General features: G+C 41.9%; 1 long non-coding RNA gene across 1 annotated transcript; it reads right to left on the reverse strand.

The window, feature by feature from the left end:
* Positions 1 to 694: 694 nt before the first annotated feature.
* On the reverse strand, positions 695 to 15,689 carry LOC145864073 (uncharacterized). The gene is made up of 2 exons (XR_014382648.1): positions 15,151 to 15,689; positions 695 to 3,285 (listed from the first exon to the last, which is right to left on the reverse strand). It is a non-coding gene; the product is annotated as an uncharacterized LOC145864073 (long non-coding RNA).
* Between the last annotated feature and the right edge of the window lie 2,963 nt (positions 15,690 to 18,652).

The following is an 18,652-nucleotide window of genomic DNA, read 5'->3' on the forward strand; positions in this document are numbered from 1 at the left end:
GTGTTGCCTCTATCATGACCCCTAGGTGAACCTCTAACACCCCTTAAGAGAAAGACTGTAACAACTTAATAGAATGCTTACCACCAACAGAAAACAACTTCTATTTCACATTATAATAAACTACAATGCTTCACCTTCACCAATATAAACATGGTGTCTACTGGCTGTCAACAATTAAAAAGAAAAAAATACTTTTCCCCACTAGCTTCTAGAACTCTCGACCCCTTGAAAAAAACGTGCAGTTAAAATAAATTGTGATCCATAGCAACGCACTGGCTAAACACAAATCTTTTTGACTGCCCACCCTTGTGTAATTTCTCACCCCTTTTGGCTGTATGAAAGTTAATTTCCCCTCAGGCACACACATTTGTTCTTTGATATTATGAAGGTAATTTGTGTCAAATTTACTTTCCCCACTCATTCACCCCATCTCTTTACATTGCTTATGGATATTCGGTGGCCTGACTGCATCCAGACTATGTCAAAGGCCCATCCTGGTAGATCTGAACCTAATGCAGCTTGGAGTGATCGGATGACAGAGGTCACATTTAGGTGCCAGGTGTAACTGAGGCCATAGATGCTCCATATCCATTACTTTGAGTGTTGTATATATGACTAAATGTGTTTCTTTCTGTGTTGCAGGGGCAGTCAAGAAATGGAACAGCAAGGCCACAGAACATGACATAAGCAGAGCTGTTTGATAATTTTCTTTGTTTTTAATAGTTGTATTGTTGATTTAAAAAGTTATACTAAATGTACATACATTTTGACAGTGGAAGATACTGTTTTTCATACTAAGATGGACCAAGATACGCGTTGCTTTTGCACATATTTGCTAATTAGTTTCGCAAGAGTCTGTTGATTGGTCAGTCACTGGGATCATTTGTTATACAATATGATCAAATCAAGCTTCATTTATACAGCACATTTCAGACATGGATGCAACACAATGGCTTCACAGGAATAAACAAACAGAATAATAACTGAAGGACTAATGAGATTCTGATGAAATGCCATTGATTAAAATACTAAGAATTGGATGCAATATCTAACCCAAAACATAAGCTTGTTTTAATCCATTGTTTGTTGCCAAGTTCCCCAGCAAATATCACTAAAATAGAAGAGGGGAACAAACAAAGAGTCACTGACAACAACCACAACTAAACAGGTGGGGTTTTAGGAGGGGTTCTGAAAGACACTATGGGGGTGTCCACTGAAAGTTGACTAGCAACAACAACTGGGACCTAAAAGACACCCACCATGAGACCCTCTAAATCTGCCCAAGAAGAGGCAAACAAAATAAAAACCTACACCAAACTTAAATACAGGAAGCAAACCAAAAAGGTGGAGCAACTAAAGGTGTTGACTCTCCACATGTATCAAGACAACTGGAGCACTGGGCCAGACACTCTTAAATAGAACCTGGACCAGCTCAGGTGAAACACCTTCCCACTAACGAGATGGACAAGCCAGCACAGGTGTAACACATACTGACTAACGAGGTGACACCAATCAGTGCGTCCTACGTGCTAACGAGCTAGACGTGCTGTCTAGCTAACGAGCTAGACGTGCTAACGAGCTAGACGTGCTAACGAGCTAGACGTGCTAACGAGCTAGACGTGCTAACGAGCTAGACGTGCTAACGAGCTAGACGTGCTAACGAGCTAGACGTGCTAACGAGCTAGACGTGCTAAAGTCTAACCTCAAAACAGAAATGGAAAAACCAAAGCCTGTAACACCTTCCCCCTTATGACAACAAATATATCCTATATTTTTGTTGGACAACTTTGCTCACCACCAACAGAAAACAACTTCCATTTCACATTATAATCATCTACAATGCTTCACCTTCTACAATATAAACATGGTGTCTATTGGATGTCAACAATTAAAAACAAGAAAAACATATTTCTAAATAATAATATACAATCATATGATTTTTCTCCTTTTTCTTTCAATAGAATCCTAAAACTCACTAGCTTCTAGAACTCTCGTCCCCTTGGAACGAGCCCAAACAAAACTCTAATCAAATTGTATTAGTCATGTCTGATTTCAAGAGCAAACTCCTGCAATATCTCGATAGGCATGTTGTTGGATCGGGGCCCAGTCCCCAATGTCATGCTCTAGTACATTTGGGTTGGCACATCTGAGAATGAACCCTGATATTCTAAAAGCAGGATAACAATTTCAATATAATTGTACCCAAAATTTGTCAGTTGGTTGCATAAATAATTATGATTTCTAAATGTTAAATGAATTGTAAATATGAAATATGAAAAGCAAATGTACACCCCTTTGTTAATATGTATTGGCAATAATTCACTTAATGGTGAGGCATGGAATAATAAAACATGTATCTTTTGTCAGGCTGGATGTTTGAAATATGAGGTGATTTGAGTCATGCTTCTTCAGTAGTGGAATAAAGACAATTAGCATTTGAATGTTGTCAGGAAATACTGGAGTGATGTATGATTGTTAATACAATTGATTATATTTATTATACTGCGTCGTTATGTATAGGCTGCAAGTATGTTGAAATTAAGTTGTTTTCAAGTCATTGAAAAAACGACCCGAAAAGACATCTTTTGAACTTTCACTTTCAACCGAACATATATTGGATGTTGGGCATAGTCTTATTTTCAACAACTTTTCAATGACATTTTGCTAAATGGGAATAGTGCAATGTCAAAACACAGTTTTAACGTGTCCAAATCAATAACCAATATGCAGAAACAGTTTGTGATATATTGAAAACCTAAACATTTTGGAGTGTTGCATTTTGATTCAAGTGGGTCACCAACGTGATAAGTGTAACACAACTCTATTTTTGTTAGTCACTTTTTGTTAAATCTCATAAATAGTACTCTTTCAATTCAGAGCCTGGATTTTTCCGCTGAGGCTAATATCCATATCATGTTGAAATCAATAGAACAGGGGGCAAACTGCTTGGGTGAGAAAAGCTCTTCCCACATTGATCACAGCCAAAAGGTTTCTCTCCAGTGTGTGTTCTCTGGTGTTTAGTAAGACAGCTAGATGTAGTAAAACTCTTCCCACATTGATCACAGCCATAAGATTTCTCTCCTGTGTGAATTCTTTGATGTATTTTAAGGTTTGATGAAGAGTTGAATCTTTTCCCACAGTCAGAGCAGCAGTGAGATTTCTTCCCTGTGGGTCTCTGCTGGTGTTTCTTGAGAAGTTCTGATGTGGAGAGACTCTTCTCTTCCTCGTCAGCATCATGATGTTGTTGAGGCTCCCCAGAGGATCCACGATAGTCACGTCTCTCTCCTGTGTGAACGACAAAGTCAGACAGATGGTTAAAGGCCCACAACAGGGGAAATCCATTGTTTATTTGAGGTAAAGGGTGATGCCCAGAGCATACCCATGAAGTTGTACAACAATTGACGTCTGTTAAATTTGAAAATTAAGACAGCAAAGAGTATAGCAAAGAGTCAGATTTAGTCTTGTTCACACATTAGAAGTAATATCGATGATTGTAGGCTAGAAATAAGTTATACCTGTTGTTAAAATCCTAAGCATGACTTTTGGTCTCCAATATAGGCCCCTTTCTGTGTTTGCTAAAATTGCGGCAAGAGGGCAAACCACACACAATTTGGTTGCAGAAACTCCTCCCTGCTAATGAGGAAACCACTAGTTATGGATGTAGTATATCTGCCTGGAGCAAAAATGGTGAGCGAAGATTTGAGATTTTCACAATGTATTCTGAATATTACAGCGCAAGATCAGGAGTGCAACTCAAGGAAACTCACATTAAGCTCTGTGTCTATTCACTAATTCACCACCGTGGGGGGAAATGCAGGGTTCTCATAGGCTGACAGCAAAATTAGCTTCCATTTCCAGGTTGCTTATGAATGCATTTCACATTACTATTGGATTATAATTGTAAGGCTCGCTTGAATCACTTGCTTAATATGTTTGTGTTATTGTCGTAAATTGAGGTCGACCGATTAATCGGAATGGCCGATTAATTAGGGCCAATTTCAAGTTCATATAACATTCGGAAATCGGTATTTTTGGACGCCGATTTAGCTTTTTTTTTTTACCTTTATTTAACGAGGCAAGTCAGTTAAGAACACATTCTTATTTTCAATGACGGCCTAGGAACGGTGGGTTAACTGCCTTGTTCAGGAGCAGAACGACAGATTTTTACCTTGTCAGCTCAGGGATTCAATCTTGCAACCTTACGGTTAACTAGTCCAAAGCTCTAACCACCTGCTTTACATTGCACTCAACGAGGAGCCTGCCTGTTACGCGAATGCAGTAAGAAGCCAAGGTAAGTTGCTAGCTAGCATTAAACTTATCTTATAAAAAACAATCAATCATAATCACTAGTTAACTACACATGGTTGATGATATTACTAGTTTATCTAGCCTGTCCTGTGTTGCATATAATCGCTTAGGTACACGTTGCTCCAACCATTAACATCAATGCCTTTCTTAAAATCAATACACAAGTATATATTTTTAAACCTGCATATTTAGTTAATATTGCCCGCTAACATGAATTTCTTTTAACTAGGGAAAATGTGTCACTTCTCTTGCAAACAGAGTCAGGGTATATGCAACAGTTGGGCCGCCTGGCTCGTTGCGAACTGTGAAGACTATTTCTTCCTAACAAAGACAGCTGACTTCGCCAAACGGGGGATGATTTAACCTGTTAGGGCTAGGGGGCAGTATTTACACCGCCGGATAAAAAACGTACCCGATTTAATCTGGTTACCACTCCTACCCAGTAACTAGAATATGCATATACTTATTACATATGGATAGAAAACACCCTAAAGTTTCTAAAACTGTTTGAATGGTGTCTGTGAGTATAACAGAACTCATTTGGCAGGCAAAAACCTGAGAAGGTTTCATGCAGGAAGTGGCCTGTCTGACAAGGTGTTGTTGTTCTTGCTTCTGTTTATTGAAGAGTCAGGATCTTAGCTGTAACGTGACATTTCCCACGGCTCCAATAGGCTCTCAGAGCCCGGGAAAAACCTGAACGATGACGAGGCAGCCTCAGGCTGAAACACATAATCGCCTTTGCCAAGTGGCCCATCAGAGGACAATGGAATTAGGCGCGTGCCCGATTCGACCCAGTGATATATTTTCCTTCGGCTGTTTATCTAATTGCAGATTCCCGGTCGGAATATTATCGCTTTTTTACGAGAAAAATGGCATAAAAATTGATTTTAAACAGCGGTTGACATGCTTCGAAGTACGGTAATGAAATATTTAGAAATCTTTTGTCAAGAAATGCGCCGTGCGCACGACCGTTATTTACCATTGGGATAGTGTCTGGGACGCACGAACAAAACGTCGCTGTTGGAACATAACTATGGATTATTTTGGACCAAACCTACATTTGTTATTGAAGTAGAAGTCCTGGGAGTGCATTCTGACGAAGAACAGGAAAGGTAAGACCATTTTTCTTATAGTAAATCTGATATTGGTGAGTGCTAAACTTGCTGGGTGTCTAAATAGCTAGCCCTGTGATGCCGGGCTATGTACTTAGAATATTGCAAAATGTGCTTTCACCGAAAAGCTATTTTAAAATCGGACATATCGAGTGCATAGAGGAGTAATGTATCTATAATTCTTAAAATAATTGTTATGCTTTTTGTGAACGTTTATCGTGAGTAATTTAGTAAATTGTTAGTAAATTCGCCGGAAGTTTGCGGGGGGTATGCTAGTTCTGAACGTCACATGCTAATGTAAAAAGCTGTTTTTTTATATAAATATGAACTTGATTGAACAAAACATGCATGTATTGTATAACATAATGTCCTAGGTGTGTCATCTGATGAAGATCATCAAAGGTTAGTGCTGCATTTAGCTGTCTTCTGGGTTTTTGTGACACCATATGCTAGCTTGAAAAATGGGTGTCTGATTATTTCTGGCTTGGTACTCTGCTGACATAATCTAATGTTTTGCTTTCGTTGTAAAGCCTTTTTGAAATCGGACAGTGTGGTTAGATTAACGAGAGTCTTGTCTTTAAATAGCTGTAAAATAGTCATATGTTTGAGAAATTGAAGTAATAGGATTTTTAAGGTATTCCAAAATCGCGCCACAGGATTCAACTGCTGTTACGTAGGTGGGACGAATTCGTCCCGCCTGCCCCATAGAGGTTAACAAAAGCGCATTTGCGAAAAAAGCAATCGTTGCACGACTGTTCCTAACCATAAACATCAATGCCTTTCTTAAAATCAATACACAGAAGTATATAATTTTAAACCTGCATATTTAGCTAAAAGAAATCTAGGTTAGCAGGCAATATTAACCAGGTGAAATTGTGTCATTTTGCGTTCATTGCACGCAGTCAGGGTATATGCAACAGTTTGGGCCGCCTGGCTCGTTGCAAACTAATTTGCCAGAATTTTACGTAATTATGACATAACATTGAAGGTTTAGACTTAGGGATGCCACCCGTAAGATAAAATACGGAACGGTTCTGTATTTCACTGGCAGGAAAAACGTTGTTTTCGAGATGATAGTTTCTGGATTCGACCATATTAATGACCTAAGGCTCGTATTTCTGTGTGTTATGTGACGACCCTCCCACTCTGTCTGCCGTATTCTCTCTCTTTGTTCTTGTTTCCTTATTAGGATGCCGGTGGGCGGCGTTGGAAGGGTCGTCAGCTACATGGGAAGCACCTGGGCTCGGGTGTGTCCCAGGATAAAGGCACCTCTTCCACATTCATTGGGGAGACTCTCTCCATGCAGACACCTTGTTGTTTTTGGTTGTGCTAGTTATGGTATCTAATAAATATATATTTTTGATACTCCTTGTCTCCATGTTGTCTCCCTTTTGTTGCAAACTCTGAGCCGGTTCGTAACAGTTATTATGTTATAATTAAGTCTATGATTTGATAGAGCAGTCTGACTGAGCGATGGTAGGCACCAGCAGGCTCGTAAGCATTCATTCAAAATAGCACTTTACTGCATGTTGCCAGCAGCTCTTCGCAATGCATTGCGCTGTTTATGACTTCAAGCCTGTCAACTCCCAAGATTAGGTTGCTGTGACCGATGTGAAATGGCTAGCTAGTTAGCCGGGTGCGCGCTAATTGCGTTTCAAACGTCACTCGCTCTGAGACTTGAAGTAGTTCTTTCCCTTCCTCTACATGGGTAATGCTGCTTTGAGGGTGGCTGTTGTCGATGTGTTCCTGGTTTGATCCCAGGTAGGAGCGAGGAGAGGGACGGAAGCTATACAGTTACACTGGCAATACTAAAGTGCCTATAAGAACATCCAATAGTCAAAGGTATATGAAATACAAATCGTACAGAGAGAAATAGTCCTATAATTCCTATAATAACTACAACCTAAAACTTCTTACCTGGGAATATTGAAGACTCATGTTAAAAGGAACCAGCTTTCATATGTTCTCATGTTCTGAGCAAGGAACTTAAATGTTAGCTTTTTTACATGGCACATATTGCACTTTTACTTTCTTCTCCAACACTTTGTTTTTGCATTATTTAAACCAAATTGAACATGTTTGTTTATTTGAGGCTAAAATGATTTTATTGATGTGTTAAAATAAGTGTTCATTCAGTATTGTTGTAATTGTCATTATTACAAATAAAAATAAAAAAATAGAAGGGATTTTTTTTTTTTTAAAGAAGTCGGACGATTAATCGGTATCGGCTTCTTTTGGTCTGCCAATAATCGGTATCGGCGTTGAAAAATCATAATCGGTCGACCTCTAGTCGCAAATCAACTGCTTTATACTTAAAAAATACTTAAACCAGTAAAATGCTCTTTGGCTAGCTTTGCCATCAGCCTGACAATAAGGCTTTGTACACTAAGTGTTTAACAAATTGGCCCATAACTTCACCTAACAATAACAGACCTACTGTAGGACCCATAACTTCACCTAACAACAACATAGACCTACTGCAGGACCCATAACGTCACCTAACAATAACATAGACCCATAACTTCACCTAACAACAACATAGACCTACTGCAGGACCCATAACTTCACCTAACAACATTTACATTACATTTACATTTAAGTCATTTAGCAAACGCTCTTATCCAGAGCAACTTACAAATTGGTGCATTCACCTTATGATATCCAGTGGAACAACCACTTTACAATAGTGCATCTAAATCTTTTAGGGGGGGGGGGTTAGAAGGATTACTTTATCCTATCCCAGGTATTCCTTAAAGAGGTGGGGTTTCAGGTGTCTCCGGAAGGTGGGGATTGACTCCGCTGTCCTGGCGTCGTGAGGGAGCTTGTTCCACCATAGGGGTGCCAGAGCAGCGAACAGTTTTGACTGGGCTGAGCGGGAACTGTGCTTCCTCAGAGGTAGGGGGGCCTGCAGGCCAGAGGTGGATGAACGCAGTGCCCTCGTTTGGGTGTAGGGACTGATCAGAGCCTGAAGGTACGGAGGTGCCGTTCCCCTCACGGCTCCGTAGGCAAGCACCATGGTCTTGTAGCGGATGCGAGCTTCAACTGGAAGCCAGTGGAGAGAGCGGAGGAGCGGGGTGACGTGAGAGAACTTGGGAAGGTTGAACACAGACGGACTGCGGCGTTCTGGATGAGTTGTAGGGGTTTAATGGCACAGGCAGGGAGCCCAGCCAACAGCGAGTTGCAGTAATCCAGACGGGAGATGACAAGTGCCTGGATTAGGACCTGCGCCGCTTCCTGTGTGAGGCAGGGTCGTACTCTACGAATGTTGTAGAGCATGAACCTACAGGATCGGGTCACCGCCTTGATGTTAGTGGAGAACGACAGGGTGTTGTCCAGGGTCACGCCAAGGTTCTTAGCACTCTGGGAGGAGGACACAATGGAGTTGTCAACCGTGATGGCGAGATCATGGAACGGGCAGTCCTTCCCCGGGAGGAAAAGCAGCTCCGTCTTGCCGAGGTTCAGCTTGAGGTGGTGATCCGTCATCCACACTGATATGTCTGCCAGACATGCAGAGATGCGATTCGCCACCTGGTTATCAGAAGGGGGAAAGGAGATGATTAATTTTGTGTCATCTGCATAGCAATGATAGGAGAGACCATGTGAGGATATGACAGAGCCAAGTGACTTGGTGTATAGCGAGAATAGGAGAGGGCCAAGAACAGAGCCCTGGGGGCCACCAGTGGTGAGAGCACGTGGTGCGGAAACAGATTCTCGCCACGCCACCTGGTAGGAGCGACCTGTCAGGTAGGACAAAATCCAAGCGTGGGCCGCGCCGGAGATGCCCAACTCGGAGAGGGTGGAGAGGAGGATCTGGTGGTTCACAGTATCAAAGGCAGCAGATAGGTCTAGAAGGATGAGAGCAGAGGAGAGACAGTTAGCTTTAGCAGTGCGGAGAGCCTCCGTAACACAGAGAAGAGCAGTCTCAGTTGAATGACCAGTCTTGAAACCTGACTGATTTGGATCAAGAAGGTCATTCTGAGAGAGATAGCAAGAGAGCTGGCCAAGGACGGCACGCTCAAGAGTTTTGGAGAGAAAAGAAAGAAGGGAAACTGGTCTGTAGTTGTTGACATCGGAGGGATCGAATGTAGGTTTTTTGAGAAGGGGTGCAACTCTTGCTCTCTTGAGGACGGAAGGGACGTATCCAGTGGTCAAGGATGAGTTGATGAACGAGGTGAGATAAGGGAGAAGGTCTCCGGAAATGGTCTGGAGGAGAGAGGAGGGGATAGGGTCAAGCGGGCAGGTTGTTGGGCGGCCGGCCGTCACAAGTCGCAAGATTTCATCTGGAGAGAGAGGGGAGAAAGAGGTCAAAGCATAGGGTAGGGCAATGTGAGCAGGACCAGTGGTAGAAAGTGGACCAGCGGTGTCGTTTGACTTAACAAACGAGGAGCGGATGTCGTCAACCGTCTTTTCAAAATGGTTGACGAAGTCATCCGCAGAGAGGGAGGAGGGGAGGGGAGGATTCAGGAGGGAGGAGAAGGTGGAAAAGAGCTTACTAGGGTTAGAGGCAGATGCTTGGAATTTAGAGTGGTAGAAAGTGGCTTTAGCAGCAGAAACAGAAGAGGAAAATGTAGAGAGGAGGGAGTGAAAGGATGCCAGGTCCGCAGGGAGGCGAGTTTTCCTTCATTTCCGCTCGGCTGCCCGGAGCCTTGTTCTGTGAGCTCGCAATGAGTCGTCGAGCCACAGAGCAGGAAGGGAGGACCGAGCCGGCCTGGAGGATAGGGGACATAGAGAGTCAAAGGATGCAGAAAGGGAGGAGAGGAGGGTTGAGGAGGCAGAATCAGGAGATAGGTTGGAGAAGGTTTGAGCAGAGGGAAGAGATGATAGGATGGAAGAGGAGAGAGTAGCGGGAGAGAGAGAGCGAAGGTTGCGACGGTGCAATACCATCCGAGTAGGGGCAGTCGCTCTGGATAAGAGCGTCTGCTAAATGACTTAAATGTAAATGTGTTGGAGGAGAGCAAGAGGGAAAAGGATACAAGGTAGTGGTCGGAGACTTGGAGGGGAGTTGCAATGAGATTAGTGGAAGAACAGCATCTAGTAAAGATGAGGTCAAGCGTATTGCCTGCCTTGTGAGTAGGGGGGGAAGGTGAGAGGGTGAGGTCAAAAGAGGAGAGGAGTGGAAAGAAGGAGGCAGAGAGGAATGAGTCAAAGGTAGATGTGGGGAGGTTAAAGTCACCCAGAACTGTGAGAGGTGAGCCATCCTCAGGAAAGGAACTTATCAAGGCGTCAAGCTCATTGATGAACTCTCCAAGGGAACCTGGAGCGCGATAAATTATAAGGATGTTAAGCTTGAATGGGCTAGTGATTGTGACAGCATGGAATTCAAAGGAGGAGATAGACAGATGGGTCAGGGGAGAAAGAGAGAATGTCCACTAGGGAGAGATGAGGATTCCAGTGTCACCACCCCGCTGGCCAGATGCTCTCGGGGTATGCGAGAACACGTGGGCAGACGAGGAGAGAGCAGTAGGAGTAGCAGTGTTATCTGTGGTAATCCATGGTTCCGTCAGCGCCAAGAAGTCGAGGGACTGGAGGGTAGCATAGGCTGAGATGAACTCTGCCTTGTTGGCCGCAGACCGGCAGTTCCAGAGGCTGCCGGAGACCTGGAACTCCACGTGGGTCGTGCGCGCTGGGACCACCAGGTTAGAGTGGCAGCGGCCACGCGATGTGAAGCGTTTGTATGGCCTGTGCAGAGGGGAGAGAACAGGGATAGACAGACACATAGTTGACAGGCTACAGAAGAGGCTACGCTAATGCAAAGGAGATTGGAATGACAAGTGGACTACACGTCTCGAATGTTCAGAAAGTTAAGCTTACGTTGCAAAAATCTTATTGACTAAAATGACTAAAATGATACGGTACTGCTGACTGGTGAAGTAGGCTAGCTAGCAGTGGCTGCGTTGTTGACTTTGTTTGAAAGTGTAGCTGGCTAGGTAACCTCGATAGGTTCAGTACAACACCTTTATCATGATACAAAGGCAACTATGTAGCTAGCTAACATAACACTAATCAAGACGTTCCTTTGTAATTTATTTACTTTCTACAATGCTGCTCGTCGGTAAAAGTTGGCTAGGTTTGGAAAATGGCGTCGCGGGGGACGAAAATAGCTGGCTAGCTAACCTCGATAATTACTCTAAACTACACAATTATCAAACTATGACAAAGACAACTATGTAGCTAGCTAACACTACACTAATCAAATCGTTCCGTTGTAATGTATTAGTTTCTACAGTGCTGCTAGTCGGTAGAAGTTGGCTAGCTAGCAGTGCTGACTAAGTTTGGAGAACGGCGTCGCGGCGGACGAAAATAGATGGCTAGCTAACCTCGATAATTACTCTAAACTACACAATTATCTTTGATACAAAGACAGCTATTAGCTAGCTAGAAATTGCTCAGATCAAACAAATCAAACCGTTGTAATGTAATGAAATGTAATATTACCTGCGGAGCAAAGTGCAGCACGACTACTCGCTCCAAACCCGGAAGTTTGGAACATAGACCTACTGTAGGACCCATAACTTCACGTAACAACAACATAGACCTACTGTAGGACCCATAACTTCACCTAAAAATAACATAGTCCTAGGACTATCAATCATTTCATATTTCAGGTGAAACATGGAAACTAAAATGTCTTTGTCATGAAATTTCATAACCAGATAATTTTGTGAATAATCCCACTAGGCTACTCTGTAATGTGTTGTCATTCTAAATTTCCTGAATAAAGGAAAATAGCTCCGTGTGTTGAACAATAGCCTATCCATGAAGGAACAGTTCTCTACACATTATGAGCTAAGTATCTCTGTGTCCAAACAGACTAACGAGACCCTACAGTAAATCAAGCAGACAATAACACTATGAACATCAATTTGTTAGGTATGTTGGATCCAACGTGGAGCACGACATAACTGTCTTTACCAGAGTAATGAATGAAGAAGCACTTTGGTTGTTGTTGCATGTCGTGATGTTTATCATGTGACTGTCATTCAGAAAATGATTTCCTGGATCAGCTGATGATAGTTGAACATGTGACTGTAACTAAATTGCAACAGTATTAAGAATTATGTCAAATTCTTTAAGAACTGCATAAATGACACAATCCATTTGGGTGTTGTCAATAACGTTAAGGTGACTCTCGGTTTGAACCATTGGATTTAGCAAACTCTGAAATGCTTTAGGATTTCTGTGCCCATGAAAACTGTTTTCCCAGCGTAATATAAGGAGACACTAAATGTTACGTAGTTAGAGAGCATTTCAGAGATCTGAATACAAGAAAACTGTCCCACAGCAAGACCCAGTATTTAACCTGTTATGGCTAGGGGGCAGTATTTTCACGGCCGGATAAAAAACGTACCCAATTTAATCTGGTTACCACTCCTACCCAGTAACTAGAATATGCATATACTTATTACATATGGATAGAAAACACCCTAAAGTTTCTAAAACTGTTTGAATGGTGTCTGTGAGTATAACAGAACTCATTTGGCAGGCCAAAACCTGAGAAGATTCTGTACAGGAAGTGCCCTGTCTGACAATTTCTTGGCCTTCTTGATTATCTCTATCCAATACAGGGGATCTCTGCTGTTACGTGACACTTCCTACGGCTCCCATGGGCTCTCAGAAGGCGGCAAAAAGCTGAATGGTGGCTTTGCAGGCTCTGGCTGAAAAACATTAGCGCGTTTGGATAGTGGCCAGTCACTGTACTATGAAACTCAGGCTCGTGCACGAGGGGATCCCATGCTTTTATTTTATCTCTCTTTGTACGTATACACGCTTTCCCGGTCGGAATATTATCGCTTTTTTACGAGAAAAATGGCATAAAAATTGATTTTAAACAGCGGTTGACATGCTTCGAAGTACGGTAATGGAATATTTAGATTTTTTTTGTCACGAAATGCGTTGTGCGCGTCACCCTTATTTACACTTCGGATAGTGTCTTGAACGCACGAACAAAACGCCGTTATTTGGATATAACTATGGATTATTTTGAACCAAACCAACATTTGTTATTGAAGTAGCAGCGAAAAGCTATTTTAAAATCGGACACCTCGATTGCACAAAGGAGTTCTGTATCTATAATTCTTAAAATAATTGTTATGTTTTTGTGAACGTTTATCGTGAGTAATTTAGTAAATTCACCGGAAGTGTTCGGTGGGAATGCTAGTTCTGAACATCACATGCTAATGTAAAAAGCTGGTTTTTTATATAAATATGAACTTGATTGAACAAAACATGCATGTATTGTATAACATAATGTCCTAGGCGTGTCATCTGATGAAGATCATCAAAGGTTAGTGCTGCATTTAGCTGTGGTTTTGTTTTTTGTGGCATTATATGCTAGCTTGAAAAATGGGTGTCTGAATATTTCTGGCTGGGTACTCTGCTGACATAATCTAATGTTTTGCTTTCGCTGTAAAGCCTTTTTGAAATCGGACAGTGTGGTTAGATAAAGGAGAGTCTTGTCTTTAAAATGCAGAAAAATAGTCATATGTTTGAAAAATGGACGTTTTTGTATTTTTGAGGAATTTGTAATTCGCGCCACGCCTATCATTGGATATTGGAGCAGGTGTTCCGCTAGCGGAACGTCTAGATGTAAGAGGTTAAGTTTAAGTTCATCATGTGACAAGCTTAACGTTATGACTATAACTCCTGTTCCCTGAAGGAGGGAAACTTGGTACAACATACTATTAAATCCACACGTTATGACTATAAATACTGTTCCCTAAAGGAGGGAAACTAGGTACAACATACTATTAAATCCACATGTTATGACTATAACTACTGTTCCCTGAAGGAGGGAAACTAGGTACAACATACTATTAAATCCACATGTTATGACTATAACTACTGTTCCCTGAAGGAGGGAAACTAGGTACAATATACTATTAAATCCACACGTTATGACTATAACTATTGCTCCCTGAAGGAGGGAAACTAGGTATATTTAAAAAAAAAAATACATTTTAGTCATTTAGCAGACGCTCTTATCCAGAGCGACTTACAGTAGTGAATGCATACATTTCATTTCATACATTATTTTTTTCTGTGCTGGCCCCCCGAGAGAATCGAACCCACAACCCTGGCGTTGCAAACACCATGCTCTACCAACTGAGCTACAGTTGGTAATAGTACAACATACTATTAAGTTGTTATATGGACACGTGACATACCGACAACTTTGATAAAAACACTATAGGAGTTGTCTCCAGATCGCTATGCATATTCATGCTAGTAGCTTAGCATCTCTCTCCATTGAATACAGGCGGTTGACGTCAACAACCCTCAGAATATAAACAATAGATTACAATAATAAGATGAATCCACCAATCCAAAGACAGGATAGGTGGGAGCTAGACAACCCACAGTGCCGCTTTGTGGACAACGACTCCCCTTGTTAGGACGGAGAGACATCTTGTCAGTATATCCATAATCTTTGGTGTAGCCAACCCAACTCTCACATGGCACTATTGGAGGACACGGTGTGTAGTAAAACATCACTACATTAAAATCACTACATGCCGTGCCCCCCAGTCTGCGGTCAGCAGATATATATTTGAGAAGGGTCTATGTTAAGTCACTTTTTGGAAACGGAACGGAGAAAACAAGGGGTAGCTTGCTCTCTACGTCGTCTGATTCTAGACATATCAGTCATCATCCCAGGGCCCTCCGTTGAAGAGGTATTGACGATCCAACTCCGAAAATCCAAAGTTAAAAACAAATTGAAGGCGGTACTTACTGGTTTTAATCAGATCTCCTATCTCCTCCTCTTTCAATGTGACAGTAATCTCTCCTTCCTTCTTCACTCCAAACACTGCCTCCTCCTCTTTCACTCTGAACGCGTCTTCCTCTTCTTTCACTGTGACGTCTTTCTCTTCTTCTTTCACTGTAACAGCCTCACCCTCTACATCTTGTTTTACTGTAACATCCTCCTCTTCCTTCTCTTTCACGACAATGTTCAGCCCCAGAGCTTCTTTCTCCGTCCAGCAGACTTCCTCTTCTTTAACAGGAGGGGAGTAGTTTAGGGAGCTCATGTTCGGGGATGTTAGCTAGCTAGCTATCATTAGCGACTAGGCTAGTGCTAACTTAACCAGCCAGCTACTATAGCTGACTAATAAACAATAATGTAATATTAAATTAAATAAGTTAACAAGTAGATACGATAGAAGTGTGTCTAAAACACAGTAGCTAATATACACAAAAAGAGTATAAATAGCTTGAATCTTTCGGCTATGTTGGCTAGCAAGCTACCGAGGTGGTTGGCGAGCTGTTTATGAAGAACCGTCCACTAGATTATACGTCACGCTGGCAGCATCGCCTGAAAGACGCACATCGCCGTCTGCTGACTGGAGGGAAACGCAGTTGAGGATCAGATTTTATTTTCAGACAAAGATTATTCTACATGGATTTAATTAACTTTTTTTTACTTTAGTTTACAGCGCATTCGGAAAGTATTCAGACCCCTTGACTTTTTCCACATTTTGTAACGTTACAGCGTTATTCTAAAATGTATTAAATAGAAAATGTTGCTCATCAATCTACACACAATACCCCATAATGACAAAGCGAAAGCAGATTTTATGAAATTATCGGAAATTTATTACAAATAAAAAACAGAAATACCTTATTTACATAAGTATTCAGACCCTTTGCTATGAGACATATTACGGACATATTCAGTGATGAATCTTGCACAGAGATGCAGTGCCTTAAACCATTCCACCACTCGGGAGCCCGGAAAGCAAAGGTAACTGAACTAAATGACTATCGCCCCGTTGCACTCACTTCCGTCATCATGAAGTGCTTTGAGAGACTAGTCAAGGATCATATCACCTCTACCTTACCTGATACCCTAGACCCACTTCAATTTGCTTACCGCCTCAATAGATCCACAGACGATGCAATCACACTGCACACTGCCCTATCCCATCTGGACAAGAAGAATACCTATGTAAGAATGCTGTTCATTGACTATAGCTCAGCATTCAATACCATAGTAAGCCTCCAAGCTCTTCATTAAGCTTGAGACCCTGGGTCTGAACCCTGCCATGTGTAACAGGGTCCTGGACTTCCTGACGAGCCTCCCCCAGGTGGTGAAGGTAGGAGAAAACACCTCCACTTCACTGATACCCACAAGGAAGGGTATTCTGCCCCTCCTGTACTTCCTGTTCACCATGACTGCGTGGCCACGCACGCCTCAATCATCAAGTTTGCAGACGACACAACAGTAGTAGGCCTGATTACCAGCAATAATGAGAGCCTACAGGGAGGAAGTGAGGGCCCTGGAAAATCGCCCAACGTCAACAAAACAAAGGAGATGATCGTGGACTTCAGGTAAAAGCAGAGGGAGCACCCCCCTATCCACATCGATGGGACGCAGTGGAGAAGGTGGAAAGATTAAAGTTCATCGTTGTACACATCACTGACAAACTGAAATGGTTCACCCACACAGAAATGTGGTGAAGAAGGCGCAACAGTGACTTTTCAACCTCAGGAGGCTGAAGAAATTTGGCTTGGCACCTAAAACCCTCACAAACCTTTACAGATGCACAATTGAGAGCATCCTGTCAGGCTGTATCACCGCCTGGTACGGCAACTGATAATGCCTGCAACTGCACCCCCCCGGTGATGCGGTCTGCCCAACGCATCACTGTGGGCAAACTACCTGCTCTCCAGGACATCTACAGCACCCGATTTCACAGGAAGGCCATAAAGATCATCAAGGACAACAACCACCCGAGATGGTCGATGGTCACTATGAAAGCACTCCAGAGTTCCTCTGTGGAGATGGGAGAGCCTTCCAGAAGGACACCATCTCTGCAGCACTCCACCAATCAGGCCTTGATGGTCCAGTGGCCAAATGGAAGCCACTCCTCAGTAAAAGGCACAACATTCTAATTAAAAAGGTACACTGTATTTAAAGGGATGGCTTAAGATGGAATGTACTGAAAACCCTATTGAAATTAAAACTCCATTAGAAAATATGTTGGCCAACAAGTGTGAGGGTTTTCAGCCGTTTAATGAAATGTATTCAGAGTGCCCAAGGTAGGTATGCAGAGCATGAAATGAGTGTGTAGGCAAAGCATACATTCCAGTCTCCTGATAAAACACAGACCCTTCCTCCTACAGCAATTTCATGCTCATTGTGAGAAAGTGGCACTACAGTCTCCTGGTAAAAAACTACTTTACCAAAAAAAACATGCAAAGTGCTGGAAGTGTGTTGATTTTATGGATCTACTTTTGATGAAATAAGGAAAATATTCAATTTACTTTTAGGGAAAACATGGTACAATAAAACCGGACTAAACGTTAAAATCCCCACTTGCTCCTTGATTATCGATAAAAACAAAACATATAGCGTCATCTATTACTCTGGGTACAGCCTACCTCTGAAAGCAATCTGCACAAACCTGGTCACATTCGACATATCAACATTTTGCCATATAGCCAGTTGGCAGGCATGCTGTAACGTCTCTTTTGTCAGTCAACATGTTTAAACACAACTGTTACAGTGGCTTAAATGAAGGAATGGAATGGAACACTATTAGATTCTATATAGAGGAAAGGATGGAATGGAACACTATTCGATTCTATATAGAGGAAAGGATGGAATGGAACACTATTAGATTCTATATAGAGGAAAGGATGGAATGGAACACTATTAGATTCTATATAGAGGAAAGGGTGGAATGGAACACTATTAGATTCTATATAGAGGAAAGGATGGAATGGAACACTATTAGATTCTAAATAGAGGAAAGGATGGAATGGAACACTATTAGATTCTATATAGAGGAAAGGATGGAATGGAACACTATTAGATTCTAAATAGAGGAAAGGATGGAATGGAACACTATTAGATTCTAAATAGAGGAAAGGATGGAATGGAACACTATTAGACTCTATATAGAGGAAAGGATGGAATGGAACACTATTAGATTCTATATAGAGGAAAGGATGGAATGGAACACTATTAGATTCTAAATAAAGGAAAGGATGGAATGGAACTATTAGATTCTAAATAGAGGAAAGGATGGAATGGAACACTATTAGATTCTAAATAGAGGAAAGGATGGAATGGAACACTATTAGGTTCTAAATAGAGGAAAGGATGGAATGGAACACTATTAGATTCTATATAGAGGAAAGGATGGAATGGAACACTATTAGATTCTATATAGAGGAAAGGATGGAATGGAACACTATTAGATTCTAAATAGAGGAAAGGATGGAATGGAACA

The sequence above is a fragment of the Salmo salar genome, chromosome 02 (assembly GCF_965601325.2).
Source record: "Salmo salar chromosome 02, fSalSal1, whole genome shotgun sequence".
In the NCBI taxonomy this organism is placed as follows: Eukaryota; Metazoa; Chordata; class Actinopteri; order Salmoniformes; family Salmonidae; genus Salmo; species Salmo salar.